The sequence below is a fragment of the Macaca thibetana genome, chromosome 10 (genome assembly GCF_024542745.1).
Source record: "Macaca thibetana thibetana isolate TM-01 chromosome 10, ASM2454274v1, whole genome shotgun sequence".
NCBI lineage: Eukaryota > Metazoa > Chordata > Mammalia > Primates > Cercopithecidae > Macaca > Macaca thibetana.
The window spans coordinates 87323927-87337904 of record NC_065587.1 but is presented as its reverse complement, the minus strand read 5'-3'; the positions used below and the strand labels follow the sequence as shown (position 1 = coordinate 87337904).

Below are 13978 nucleotides of genomic sequence, written 5' to 3'. Positions count from 1 at the left end.
ATGGGGAGAACAAAAGCCATGTACCATTGCTTCTTGGCCTGGCTGGGAACAAGCCCACATTCTCTGCTCTCCAGAGCTGGCCCTGTGTGGCCACGACTGGGCTGAACCTCAGCCAACCTCTGGGGACCAGTATGGGACATGGGCACTAGACAATGAGCCTCAGGCCAACCCATCTAAGCACATCCCCTAAAGGCAGTTCTCTGCCACCAAGGAAGCATTCTCACCCTGCAGGTTTCCTCTTCATTCTAGTTTCAATCTGTTCAGAACCTGAGTAGGCAGGAGGCTGTTACTGATGGAAACCCCAACAGTGGGTTACAGGCTGGAACATCAAGAAATTCAGCAAATGAGTGGCATCGTGGGGTTCAAAATAAGCCTGGGGCCAGGCTGGAGCCACCACCTGCTAGAAGAGTTTGATCTGGATGTGCAGGATTGTGCCTAGAGTCTTTGGGAGTATGACTCTGGAAGCCGCTAGCATCCATGGTGGCTCTGTCCTCAAGTACAGAGCTGCTTCTACAGAGACAGGAGTGTTCCTTGGCATCCCCAGTGCCCCAGAGGCTGGGCCAGTGCCAGTGAACCACCGCTGGAACAACACAGCAGCAGAGGCCTGGCCCAAAGGTGCCTGGAAAGCTGAGGCAAAGGTTCTGAGGCCTTAGGCAGAGACCAGTAGCACTGGGAATGACATGTCCTAAGTGACTTGGAGGTGAAAATATGTTTCGTCAGCAAATGGGTACATTATAGGCCCTTCAGGCCCTGGCAGCTGATTTTCTCACAGTTTGAGGGCTAGGCCCTAGGTCTGACTCCATTTCATACTCGGGGCCATGGAGGGAACTGGAAAGGCAGACCTGGGGCTCTTGTGGCTTCTTCCCAGGCTTTGGGCTCCCCTTATCAGGGTTCTCTGCTTGGCTCTGCAACTGCACAGAGGTGGTGTCTACATCTGAGGGTGGTGTCTACAAAAGATTCATTTCTTGGTAACAAGTGTCTCAAGCCTGGAACTTTGTAGCAAGAAGCATTGGGGGACCCAAAATACCTAATGATGGAAAAGTGAGGGCACCTTTCACTAACAGGGCCACCGTCAACTCCAAACTAAAGAGTGTCAAAGCCATGAGAAGAAACAAACATTAGGATGCTAAATGCCTAGGACCAAAATTCACCTTTAGCTGGGAAGTTAAATTCCCAACTATGCCTACATGCTGAGGTCATAAATTCAAGGCAATTAAGGTAGCCTTCTTGCGTAACAAGAGATCCAAGGCAAGGAGCTCCCTGATTATCAAACTTTGCTCAGGTATCTCTGGGCCCTGCTGGGGTCCTTGACATCACTCTGCCTGGGATAACTCTGTAGGGTTGAAGGCTGTATGGTTGTCTAACTGAGGCTCAAGGAAGCCTGTGTGAAGATGATGCAGTGTTTGAGGCCCCCAAAGGACCTACAAGGACACCTGTATGACACATCTCAGACATGGCTTGGACAAGGCTGCTGCATGAACCCAAACTCAATCGAGCATGGACACCCTTCCACAAAGAACAGCAGGGAAGGTGGCTTCTGAGCTCATGAGGTCATGGGATGTGATTTCATATCTTACTTCCTTTGGTCTTCAAAGCTTTTGGATTTGATTACGTTTTAATCTTGGCCTGTAATTTCTCCCTGGGACTGTGATAATGGGATAGGGTCTGCATTCAAATCCAGTGCATTTCCATGTTGCTGGCATTTTATTATGAGTTTCTCATGTATTTTACTATTGCAGTATATTGTCACTTAACCTCACTGCAGCAGCTCTAGGGTGCTGGGCTGGGCACTGTGGCTGTACACGGCTTGGGAATCAGCCTAGGGAATAAGTCTCCACCTTGGGAGCAGAGTGGCCTTGGAAGGGCTTCATGGCAAGGTTCTGACCCAGTTCAGAGCCTCCAGAGACAAAAGACACAGCAGGAGCAGCCTAACAAAGGCTCCAAGGTAGACTGGTCTGAGTTGGTGAGGCTTCCTTCCCTGACAGGGCAGCCCCACGGCCAGAGTGAGCCTCTGCTCAGAACCACCTTCCATCAGTTCCTGTCACCCCCATGAGACAGTCCCTGGAGTAGCGTGCCCTCTATTGCGCATGCTCTTTTTCTGTCTCTACACACACACACACACACGCATGTACAGTTCTTCTTGTAATTATTGTTGAGAAGTAAGACAAAGTGATCCCTGTAAGTTTTCCTAAGTTAAAAGTATGTTATTATTATAGTACCATAGAATACACGGGAGAAGTGGCTCACTCAGGCTGCTGTGTTGGGTATGGCCTGGAAGGAGACCCAGCTGGAGGCAGGAGGCCCATTAAGAGGCTGTCACAAAAATTCAGATGAGAGATGCAGATGGCCTGTGCCAGGGTGGGTGTAGAAGTGGTGCTCTGCTCTCAGCTTCCATGTGCATGTATGTCCCAGGTGAGGCAAACAGGATTTGCTGATAAACCAGATGTGGGGAGGAGGAGCCACACCAAATTCTGAAGTTTCACCCCATAAGTGCATTTATTAGAAAATAAGACTAAAACCGAATGAAATAAGAAACTAGGAAAACAAACCAAATAAATCACACACTCATTAAAGCGAAGAAGATGAAAGGAAAAGAGTGAAGAAGATTAAAGCAAAACAATGAAATACCAAAAAAACTAAAAACGCTGATTAAGAAAAAAAGGGGGGAAATACAACCAAACCACAGGAGAAAATGAATGTGATTCTAGATATAGAGATCTTTCAAAACCATTTTAAAAATCTATAAAATTGTCTTCCAATAAATTGGAAAATCCAGCTGTGAAGGAGACAACAAGTAAAGTTCACTGCCCAGAGGAACTTGAGGGATGTTGGGAAACTGACCAGAGCAATAGCCAAGGAAGCCAGCCCAAAAAGATCACTAACAAGTTCTATTAAGCAGTAATGCCTATGTGATTTAAATTGGTCCAGACCACAGAAAAAGATGTAAAGCTTTCTACTTTGTTCTGCAAGGCCAGTATCACCCTCACACTAAAATTAGACAGGAATATTTTTTAAAGCATAGACAAATTTCTCCTTTTAATACAGATGCAAAAATTCTACACTAACAACACTTGGGAAATTTCTTGTAGGCATATATTAGAAGAACACTATGCAGTGGCCAGGGAAGGTTTAATCAGCATGGCTCACGATTAGGAAATGCATTTCTTTTATTTATTTTTTTTTTTTTTTGAGACGGAGTCTCACTCTGTCACCCAGGCTGGAGTGCAATGGCGCGATTTTGGCTCACTGCAAGCTCCGCCTCCCGGGTTCACACCATTCTCCTGCTTCAGCCTCCCGAGTAGCTGGACTACAGGCGCCCACCACCATGCCCAGCTAATTTTTTGTATTTTTAGTAGAGACAGGGTTTCACCGTGTTAGCCAGGATGGTCTCGATCTCCTGACCTTGTGATCTGCCTGCCTCAGCCTCCCAAATGCTGGGATTACAGGCATGAGCCACTGCGCCTTGCCCAAAAAGTTTCTTTTAAAAAGTAAATATATTAGCCAAGATGTCCTGGAGCTAGTAATTGAAGGCTAACCAAGATAATGAGATTCACCCAGCCATTTTAGCATACACAGATCATTTAAGAGTATAACCATTATTAAAAATACAAAAGATGTTTTTAAAGTCCTAATTTATTTTTACATTTCTAATGCAAAATATATATGGAATAAACTTATTTCAAACAAAAAAGATGGATTGATTAAGCAAGTACTTCAGTAATAAGTGTTATAGGCAAAGACCATGAATGGAGGCTAAAATTAGTGAGTGGGAGCAGGTTGAGTAACAGGATATTTGCATAGTCTCAAATTATCTCCACAAGAAACACTGACCAATTACAAAGTGGAAAACAGTAACTTGACAGAGAAAAATCTGGCAAATAACGAGACACGTCAACATCATGTGCCCCAACACGAAGCACTGAGAAGGGTACAAGATCACTTTCGTAGTATTCCTGCCAAAAAATGCCTAACTTTAATCATGAGAAGACATCAGGCAGACACATAATGAAGGACATTCTACAAACTGACAAAATAAGTGACTCTTCAAAAGTGGCAACGCCATGAAAAACAAGGAAAGACAAGGCAATCACCACATTTTGGGAGAGACTAAGAAGCTGCAACAACTAAACGCAGTTTGGAATTCTGGATTGAATCCTGGACCAGAAAAAAGGACATCAGTGGGACAACTGGCAAAATTCAAATAAGGTCTGTAGTTTAGCCAATAGTATGTTACCAGTGTTAATTTCCTCATTTTGATAACTGTACTATGTAAGATGTTATCAATAGAAGTTGGATGAAGCTTATTATTTGTCGAACTTTTCTGTAAGCCTAAATTATTTCAAAATAAAAAGTTAACAGCCAGGCGTGGTGGCATGCACCTATAGTTCCAGGTATTTGGGAGGCTGAGAGGCAGGAGGATCACTTGAACCAGGAGTTAAAGACCAGCCTGGGCAACATGGCAATACTCTACCTCTTAAAAATTTTTTTCTTTAAATTGAGTATGGTGGCACATGCCCATAGTCCCAGGTACTTTGAGGCTAAGGCAGGAGGATTGCTTGAGCCCAGGAGCTCAAGGCTGCAGTGAGCTATGATCATAACACTGTACTCTAGCCTGGGTGACAGAATGAGACCCTATCTCAAAAAAAAAAAATAAAAATAAAAAAATTTAAAAAAAAAAGAGCCTATGAAAGCTGTAGGAAAGTTTTTAAAAATAAAAATGAATAAAATGAAATACAAAAGAATTAAAGAAATATATTCCATCCAGCATTTTAGTTGGTTCAGTTGTTTGTCCAAGCCACTAGAAGGCTGGCGTTGCCACCAACTGAGATAGGTAAGCTGACAGTGTCATGGTTTGGGGTTAGGAAGTGAAATTAAGAGGTCAGGGTTAGACACATTGAGTTTGGGGGTCTCTTAGACACCCAAGTAGGGATATGTAAACAGGCAGTCAACCTTAATGTGTCTAATGCAGGGACCCAGAGAATTCATAAATTTAACACACTCCAGGTAAAAATAATATGATTACTTTCTGGAAGTGTATAAGCTGATTTAAAAATTCATATGAAAAAATAAACATTTAAGAAGAGCTAGGAAAAACTCTAAAGAACAATGTGGGAGAAATTAACCTTACCTGATAGGAAAGCATAGTAAAAATCCTCAATAACTAAAAGAGTGTGTTCAGCATATAAACAGATAAGACAGATGGACAAAAAGGATAGAAAGCAAATTTTTTCAGTGAATGGAAGTTTTTTTAAATTAAAATTATAAACTAAAAATAATAAAGTTTAAAAGTTCAAAAATACATACAAGAATTTACTGGAAGATAAAGCCAGAAACTCAAATTAGTAAAGCTAAAGGCGGCTTTTTAAATAAATAGTTTTGGGAAGCCATTTAGTAAATACCTGAAGAAAAAGATAAGTGTTCAATCCATGCTTTACATTTATATGGGATAAACTACAAACAGATAAAAGATTTCAAAGTAAAAAATGAAAGCAAAAAAGCAGAAGAGGAGGCCGAGTGTGGTGGCTCACGCCTGTAATCCCAGCACTTTGGGAGGCCGAGGCAGGCAGATAGCCTGAGCTCAGGAGTTCGAGACTAGCCTGGGCAACACGGTGAAATCCTGTCTTTACTAAAATATAAAGAATTAGCCCGGCGTGGCGGTGTGTGCCTGTAGTCCCAGCTACTCAGGAGGCTGAAGCAGGAGAATCGCTTGAACCCAAGAGGCAGAGGTTACAGTGAGCCAAGATCGCACCACTGCACTCCAGTCTGGGTGACAGAGTAAGACTCATCTCCAAAAAAAAAAAAAAAAAAAAAAAAAAGCAGGAGAGGGAAAAATAGCCAAATTTCTTTGTAATTTTGGAGTAGAAAATGTCATATGAATCATAGGAAACTTGATTCAAAAGCCAGCAGCCATTTCAAAAAATTGACAATCTACTGCTTAAGGATCGAAATTGTCTACCCAGCAGTCCCTTAAGCAAGGTCAAAGAGTAAATGACAAAATAGAGAAAGATATTCGCAACTCATAGCATGTATAAAGCACTCAAAGAAATAAAGAACCTGACAAATAACTTCACAGAAAAAATGAACAGGCCAGGGGAGGTAGCTCATGCCTGTAATCCCAGCACTTCGGAGGCTAAGGTGGGAAGATAGCTTGAGCCGAGGAACTTGAGACCAGCCTGGGTAACATAGTGAGACCCTGTCTCTACAAAGTATAAAAATAGCCAGGCATGGTGACTCACGCCTGTGATCCCAGCACTTTGGAAGGCCGAAGCAGGTGGAATACCTGAGATCAGGAGTTCGAGACAAGCCTGACCAACATGGTAAAACCCCATCTCTACTAAAAATACAAAAATTAGTTGGGCGTGGTGGTGGATGCCTGTAATCCCAGCTACTCAGGAGGCTGAGGCAGGAGTATCGCTTGAACCAGGGAAGTAGAGGTTGTAGTGAGCCAAGATGATGCCATTACACTCCAGCCTGGGCAAGAAGAACAAAATTCCATCTCAAAAAAAAAAATTTATATATATATATGTGTGTGTATGTGTGTATATAATTATATATGTCTCTGTATGTATACATATATATGTAAACATATATACACATATATGTATGTATATACAATTTTTGTATTATATGCGTAATATGTATTAATATTACATATGTATTTATATAAATAATTTTTATATATATTAGCTGGGCATGGTTGTACATGCCTGTGGTCCCAGCTACTCAGGAGGCTGAGGTGGGAGGATTGCTTTAGCCTGGGAGGTCAAGGCTGCAGTGACCCATGATCATGCTGCCACTACACTCCAGCCTGGATGACAAAGAGCCAGATCCTGTCTCAAAAAAACAACAAAAAAGGACAAAGCACGTAAACAGCTAAGAGAAAAGGAAATACAAGTCAGTCAAACATCTGAAAAAATGTCCAACCACACACTGTACATTAAAACTACAATGGGATATCTATTAGATGGGTGAAATTCTAGAAGTTCAAAATACACTCTGCCAACAGAGCTAAGAGAAATATGGTAGTCTTACACTGCAGAAAGGTGCGGTGCCTACAAACAGCTATCTGGCACCATCTATCCCATTTCTGAGAATTTCTCCAACAGGTATCTCCCGACTGCATATGAAGTGGCACACGTACAAATGTATTCATCATGTCACTGTTTTTAAGAGACAAAAATGAGAAATAACCCAGGAGTCCAACAATACAAGATCTATTAAATAAGCCAGGCTATAGTCCTGCCATAGAACAGTACACAGCAGTTTAAAAAGAGAGATTTAATTTGTTCAGAATAGAAAAGAAAAAAAAAGAAGTCTCTATGAACTGGTATGAAAATAATCTCGGGCCGGGCGCAGTGGCTCAAGCCTGTAATCCCAGCACTTTGGGAGGCCGAGACAGGCAGATCACAAGGTCAGGAGATCGAGACCAGCCTGGCTAACATGGTGAAACCCCGTCTCTACTAAAAAAATACAAAAAACTAGCTGGGCGTGGTGGCGGATGCCTGTAGTCCCAGCTACTCGGGAGGCTGAGGCAGGAGAATGGCTTGAACCCGGGAGGCGGAGCTTGCAGTGAGCTGAGATCTGGCCACTGCACTCCAGCCTGGGCGACAGAGCGAGACTCCATCTCAAAAAAAAAAAAAAAAAAAGAAAAATAATCTCTAGGACACACTGTGAAAATTTTTTTAAAGCCAAGATATAAAACAGTACCTCACATCATACCTTTTGTATAGAAAGGGAAATATTTTTTAAAAATTCATATTTGCTCACATTTGCAAATGGATAGATGGATAGAAAAAATTAATAAAAGTGATTATCTCTAGAGAGCAAGCAAAACAGGCTGGACAGAGACACAAATGAGAGCAAACCTTTCCAATTTAGACCTTTTCATATCATTTTGATATTTGAACTACCTCATCATACTACCTATTCAAGCATTAATTAGAAGAATAAAGTTAGAGGACTCACACCTCCCAATTTCAAAACTTACTACAAAGTTACAGTAATCAAAACAGTATGGTACTGTGTAAGGACAGAAACATAGAACAATGAAATAGAACTGAGAGTCCAGAAGTAAACCCTCATATATATGGTCACAAATATACATGTGTGTATATGTATATACATTATATTACATATATACATTACAAAAAATTATATATATACAATATAATATATTCTATATATTTTTTTTTTCCTGAATTCATAGTCCCTGAATCAATAAGGTTTTGAACTCTTCCCATTCCTCCTGTTGAATGATTCAGACTTTTCCTTGCATCCCAAGTCACCTTACTTACTTGGATTGTAACAACAGTGAACAGAAGTTTCTTTCTACCTATGCCTGTATCTTCTTTTAAAATTTGTCTTTATTTCTTCCAATTGAATTGCCATAATAGACTCTTGGGCAAGGAGAAATAACTGATCCTGCAATTCATGGTCAGAAGTGTGGAGGAAATTCAGGAAATGAGATAAAAGAGAGGAAGGAGAATAAGGACAGGAGGGGGAAAGAGCCCAGAGAGAATGGAAAGAATAGAAAGGATGGCAAGGTCACCAAAATGGGCCAGTCCTCATCTCCTGAGACCCAGAGGCATTCATTGCACAAAATAACAAAGCACCTGCTGTGCATAAGGCACGCTGCCATTATTGCAGGAGTGCAAAACTCCACCATACCACTGACACTGCTTTTTAAAAAAAAATTTTTTTAGAGACAGGGTCTTACTCCATCACCCAGGCTAGAGTGCAGCAGCGTGACCATAGCTTGCTGCGGCCTTGAACTCCTGGGCTCAAGCAATCTCCTGACTCAGCCTCTCAAGTAGCTGGGACTACAGGCGTGCACCACCACACTCAGCTAATTTTTTCTTTTCTTTTCTTTTTTTTTTTTTTTTTTGTAGAGATGGGGTCTTGCTATGTTGCCCAGGCTGGTCTAGAACTCCTGGGCTGAAGTGATTCTCCTGCTTCGACCTCCCAAAGTGCTGGGATTACAGGCGTGAGCCACTGTGGTGGCTGACATTGCTTTTAGGGTGACCATGGTTATTTTAGGTAGGGGAAGGGAGAACTGGCAAGATCAGGTTGCTGTTCACAATAGATAATCAACTAAGCACATCAAGGAAATCATGAAAAGATAGAGTTTAATAATGAAAGTGGATACATTTGGGAAAAGGGATGCTAAATTGTAGCTATGGAGATGATGTACGTGTAAGACCAAAAAAGTGACATGCAGGAATAAATACGGAAGTCAGTAAGCAAATTAGTGAATAGAATGAAAGAAAAGAATGAGAGAAAATATAAACCTATTTGGCCAAAATCAGTTGGACATCTGTGTCAAACTTTTACACAAGAGCATCAGCCTGGACCAGTCTGCCAACCCTACCATTCATTAACAATGAAGACACGATCCCACGTTGTAATTTCCTAAATTTACAAGAAAAATAATGCCTTTGGCATCATAGTCTTTGTATATAAAAGTATATACTTTTATCATACTTTGTATCAAAGTATATAAAACAGGCTTCCACTGAAAGTTCACTCATGCTGTTAAAATGCTTTAAATAGTAAACATTAGAAAATTAAACAAATCCACAGAAATCAAGTACCAAGCACAAAACAAAAACTAGACGTGGTCTTCCAGCTCCTGGCACCTTTTTGCATTATGAAGTGGGAGAGGCACGGGCATCATGGACGCCCCACGGAGCACACAGAGCAGAAGCGGTCATAAACTGCTGCTCTCCTAACATGTCTGTCCACATTTCTCTAGCTCTTAGACGCCCACAACAAATCAGGCCCAGCAGAGAATATACAGGTAATCCTTTTGAATACTGCAGCTGCTTCTGATTTGCTGAACAAAGCTGACCGGTGAATGTTTTCCTGAGCCCATTACAAACGCCTCAGAGCTGGAACTAGAAGCTTGAGCGGAGGTTGCTCTTCTCCACTATTCCATTTTGGTTTAACTTTTTTTTTTTCCTAACTATAAAAGCAATGCATGTTTAACACTCAACTTGGAGAGTGTTCAATGCCTCCTGTCAAATGAGGCCTTCAGCATTCATGTGAAGGCTGGAGATCCCTGAGGGGCTGCAGAGGACACAAGTGACCCAGTTTCCTGTGCCTATTCAGTCAGTCTGGGGACCCAATAATGTACCCTCAGCCTTTAGCTCATTCTCAGTAGAATGGAAAATATGATAGGACTATGCACTAGAGTTTTTCCCCTAAAGCAATGATTTGAGAAACAGCCATGAAATGAGGAAAGTTCCACCCTTTGAGAGCAGCAGGGTTACGAGCTGTGGAAGACTAGAGATGGCTACAAACTCTTTGACACTCCTGCCATTGCAGGGTGGGACTGTATCCCCTTCCCTTGAATCTGGGTAGGCTGTGAGACTGCTTTGACCAACACTGTATGACAGAAGTGAGGCTGTGCCACTTCCCAGGCCTGGTCTGAAGGGATCAGCACATCTGTTACCATCTTGGGACACCTGCTCTTGCAATGCTCACTGTGAAGGAAGCCAGCACATGTTATGAAGCCAACTGCCCTGAGACCACCAGGTTGGGAGGAGCCCAGTAACATGGTGAGGCTGAGGATGAGAAGTGGGGAGGAGTGGGGGCAGGAGAGTAGAAAGGGGAAGAGGGTACAGTGCGGCCATTTTAGACGGAAGAAAGGAAGAAAGGGATTGAAGGAGAGTGGAAGAAAGAGTGAGCAGGAGGAAGGAAGGCAGGAAGGGAAGGAGGGAGGGAGAGAGGGAGGGAGAAGGGAAAATGTGTGCAAGCCTAGGTAGCTTGCTGGGACACAGGAAAAGCCTCTAAATGGGCCCACACAAAAACACTTCCTGATACTACAGCCTGCAGCTTCTCTCATCCTTCTCATCTCAGCTTAAATATCTCTCCCGGCTGTCTTTGCCGCTAACAAACATAGAAGTCAGCCAGTGCACCAGATGACCAAGTTGCCAGATTGCCAACAGTGTTTTTCAGCAATGTGGTCTCTCTTCCACTCCTCCATCCAAGTCTGTCCCTGAACTTCTTTTTTTTTTTTTTTTTTTTGAGGCGGAGTCTCGCTCTGTCGCCCAGGCTGGAGTGCAGTGGCGCGATCTCGGCTCACTGCAAGCTCCGCCTCCCGGGTTCCCGCCATTCTCCTGCCTCAGCCTCCCGAGTAGCTGGGACTACAGGCGCCGCCACCACGCCCGGCTAATTTTTTTTGTATTTTTTAGTGGAGACGGGGTTTCATTGTGTTAGCCAGGATGGTCTCGATCTCCTGACCTCGTGATCCGCCCGCCTCGGCCTCCCAAAGTGCTGGGATTACAGGCTTGAGCCACCGCAATGTCCCTGAACTTCTTGAACCTGCTCAGGCCAGTCACGCACCTACCTAGAGCTGGATACTCTAGCGGCTTTACTGGGGACCTGGCCATGAACTCTGTCATTTCTCTAGCTGAAGCAGACTTAATCCTCTGGGATGTTCATCCTGGCCCTATGCAAAGAGGAGTGAAGATGGAGTCTGGCTCTGTCGCCCAGGCTGGAGTGTAGTCTCTCAGCTCACTGAAGCTCCGCCTCCCGGGTTTACGCCATTCTCCCGCCTCAAGTCTGGGACTCCGCCCTGATTTTTTAGTTTTCATCCTCTCGATCCCTACCTTGTCTCGGCTAAAGTGCAAAGAGAGAGTGCGCCCGGCGAGGAGTGCATTTTTACACAATGCATTCAGGATATCACCTGGCCCAGGTTTTCCTGAGAACTGCACTGCCACAGGGCTGCTTCTTTGGGTGTCCAGTCATCCTAGTTTGCCCAGGACTTAAGGGTTTCTAGGGATGTGGGATGCTCAATGCTTGAGCAGGAGCATGCTGGGAAAACCTGATCTCTCCTCTGAGGCTGGTCTGTCCAGTGCCCCAGGTCATTACAATAGAAGAAGAGGCTCAGAGAGTTTTTAAAAGAAAAATAGGCCGGATGCAGTGGCTCACACCTGTAATCCCAGGACTTTGGGAGGCCAAGGCGGGCAGATCACTTAAGCCCAGGAGTTTGAGACCAGCCTGCGCAACATGGCGAAATTGTCTCCAATCTTTTACACTTTATGTAAAATATAAAAGAAAAACAGTGGGGGTGTTTCCAATTTAAACAGCACACCAGTCAATATTTAACGAGGGGCAACAGCACATACCCACATACAGGCACAAAGATCAACAACATTCTGCATGGGGATTGGTTTGATGTGTCAGGAAGATTCAACAAATGACCTACACACAGCTCTGGCAATATCATGCCCAAGCACATGTGCAGCCACCACCTTAGCACCTAACCCTGTTATTCATCCCTAACACTCCCTCAAAGCATGCACCACACCAGTCACCTCAGAAGGTTCTGCGGACACTTGTTTCTGAAAGGAGAATCGCTCATATACAACTGGTAAATGAAAGTGCATATACCACAGAGGCTGTATCTGGGCAGAGGTGGGTTTTCTCAGACAAGGAGAGCCAGAATAGTGGGAATAAAATGACGGCCTTCAGCAAAAAAGCCCTAAGCACTGGCAGCAGAAGCCCCTAAAAATATCTTATTAAAATAAAAAACAAGTGCCTACTGCTTTCCAACCCAGCCACAGGACTTCGGCGTTCTGCTATTAACTCCATTTTTCCCATAAGCCCTGAGAGTTTTAGCAGCGGTTTTACAGAGCAGGAGGTTTCTTAGGAACGTTTACCACGCTGCAGCAGAAACAGCCACACTGGTTTAGTATCTCTCTTCTCTAGATCATGAGCTCCTTCAGGACAGGAACTGCATCACTCTTACTTGGCACTATATACCCAGAGCCTAGCACAAGGGCTGACAGATAAAGTGTCTTGTTGACGGATAAGTCACAAAACTGACTTGAATGGAACCAATAACATCTTCTGCAGCAGAAACAGGACTAAAACCCTGGATGAATATCACTGCTCAGAGAGGAAGGACACTCTGGCCTCAGGGCACACTGCTCCCCTTCCTAGGCCCAAATGAGGCCCAAAAACCCCTCCGCTGATTTCCTTGATCATGACGGAGAAGGCAGGAAAGTCCCAGTAGACTCAATAAATACAAAAAGATAATAGAAAAGGGCCAGGCGCAGTGGCTCACGCCTGTAATCCCAGCACTTTGGGAGGCGGAGGTGGGCAGATCACTTGAGGTCAGGAGTTCCAGACCAATCTGGCCAACATGGTGAAACCCTGTCTCTACTCAAAATACAAAAATTAGCCCGGTGTGGTGGCAGGCACCTGTAGTCCCAGCTACTCAGGAGGCTGAGGCAGGAGAATCGCTTGAACCTGGGAGGAGGAGGTTGCAGTGAGCCCAGAGTGCGCCAGTGCACTCCAGCCTGGGCGACAAAGCGAGACTGTCTCAAAATAAAAGAAAAGAAAGATAACAGAAAAGGCCAATAAGCCAAGAAGATGTGAATTTTACAGTGAAGCAAAGATATCAGTGAAGCTCAGGTTCTAGAGACAGCTGCTGGTTCAAATCCAGGCTCTGCCATTTATGTGCTGAGTGACCTTCCATAGGTTACCCTGCTGCACTTCACCTACAGAATGGCAGTAATCCTCATATTCACCTCTTAGGATTGTTGTGAGGATTCAACGAGATAAAGAATGAAAGAGTGTTTGCTTTGCACAGGGCCTGTATAACAAGCCCTCAACAGAGGTATTTTGGCATGTTATTAACTAACAATAATAATAAACATGTATGGGCCAGGCACGGTGGCTCACCCCTGTAATCCCAGCACTTAAGGCAGGTGGATCACAAGGTCAGAAAGTTGAGACCAGCCTGGCCAAGATGGTGAAACCCCGTTTCTACTAAAAACACAAAAATTAATTAGCCAGGCATGGTGGTGGGCGCCTGCAATCCCAGCTACTCAGGAGGCTGAGGCAGGAGAATCGCTTGAACCTGGGAGGCGGAGGTTGGAGTGAGCTGACATCGCGCCACTGCACTCTAGCCTGGGTGACAGTGCAAGACTCTATCTTAATAAACATGTGTGAGGACCAAACCGTAACTAGC

At 43.9% G+C, this 13978-nt stretch overlaps 1 protein-coding gene across 3 annotated transcripts in view; it reads right to left on the bottom strand.

Annotated features, from left to right (window-relative positions):
• DTD1 (D-aminoacyl-tRNA deacylase 1) overlaps window positions 1-13978 on the bottom strand; it is a 333903-nt gene that overhangs the window by 140748 nt on the left and 179177 nt on the right. The window lies entirely within an intron of this gene.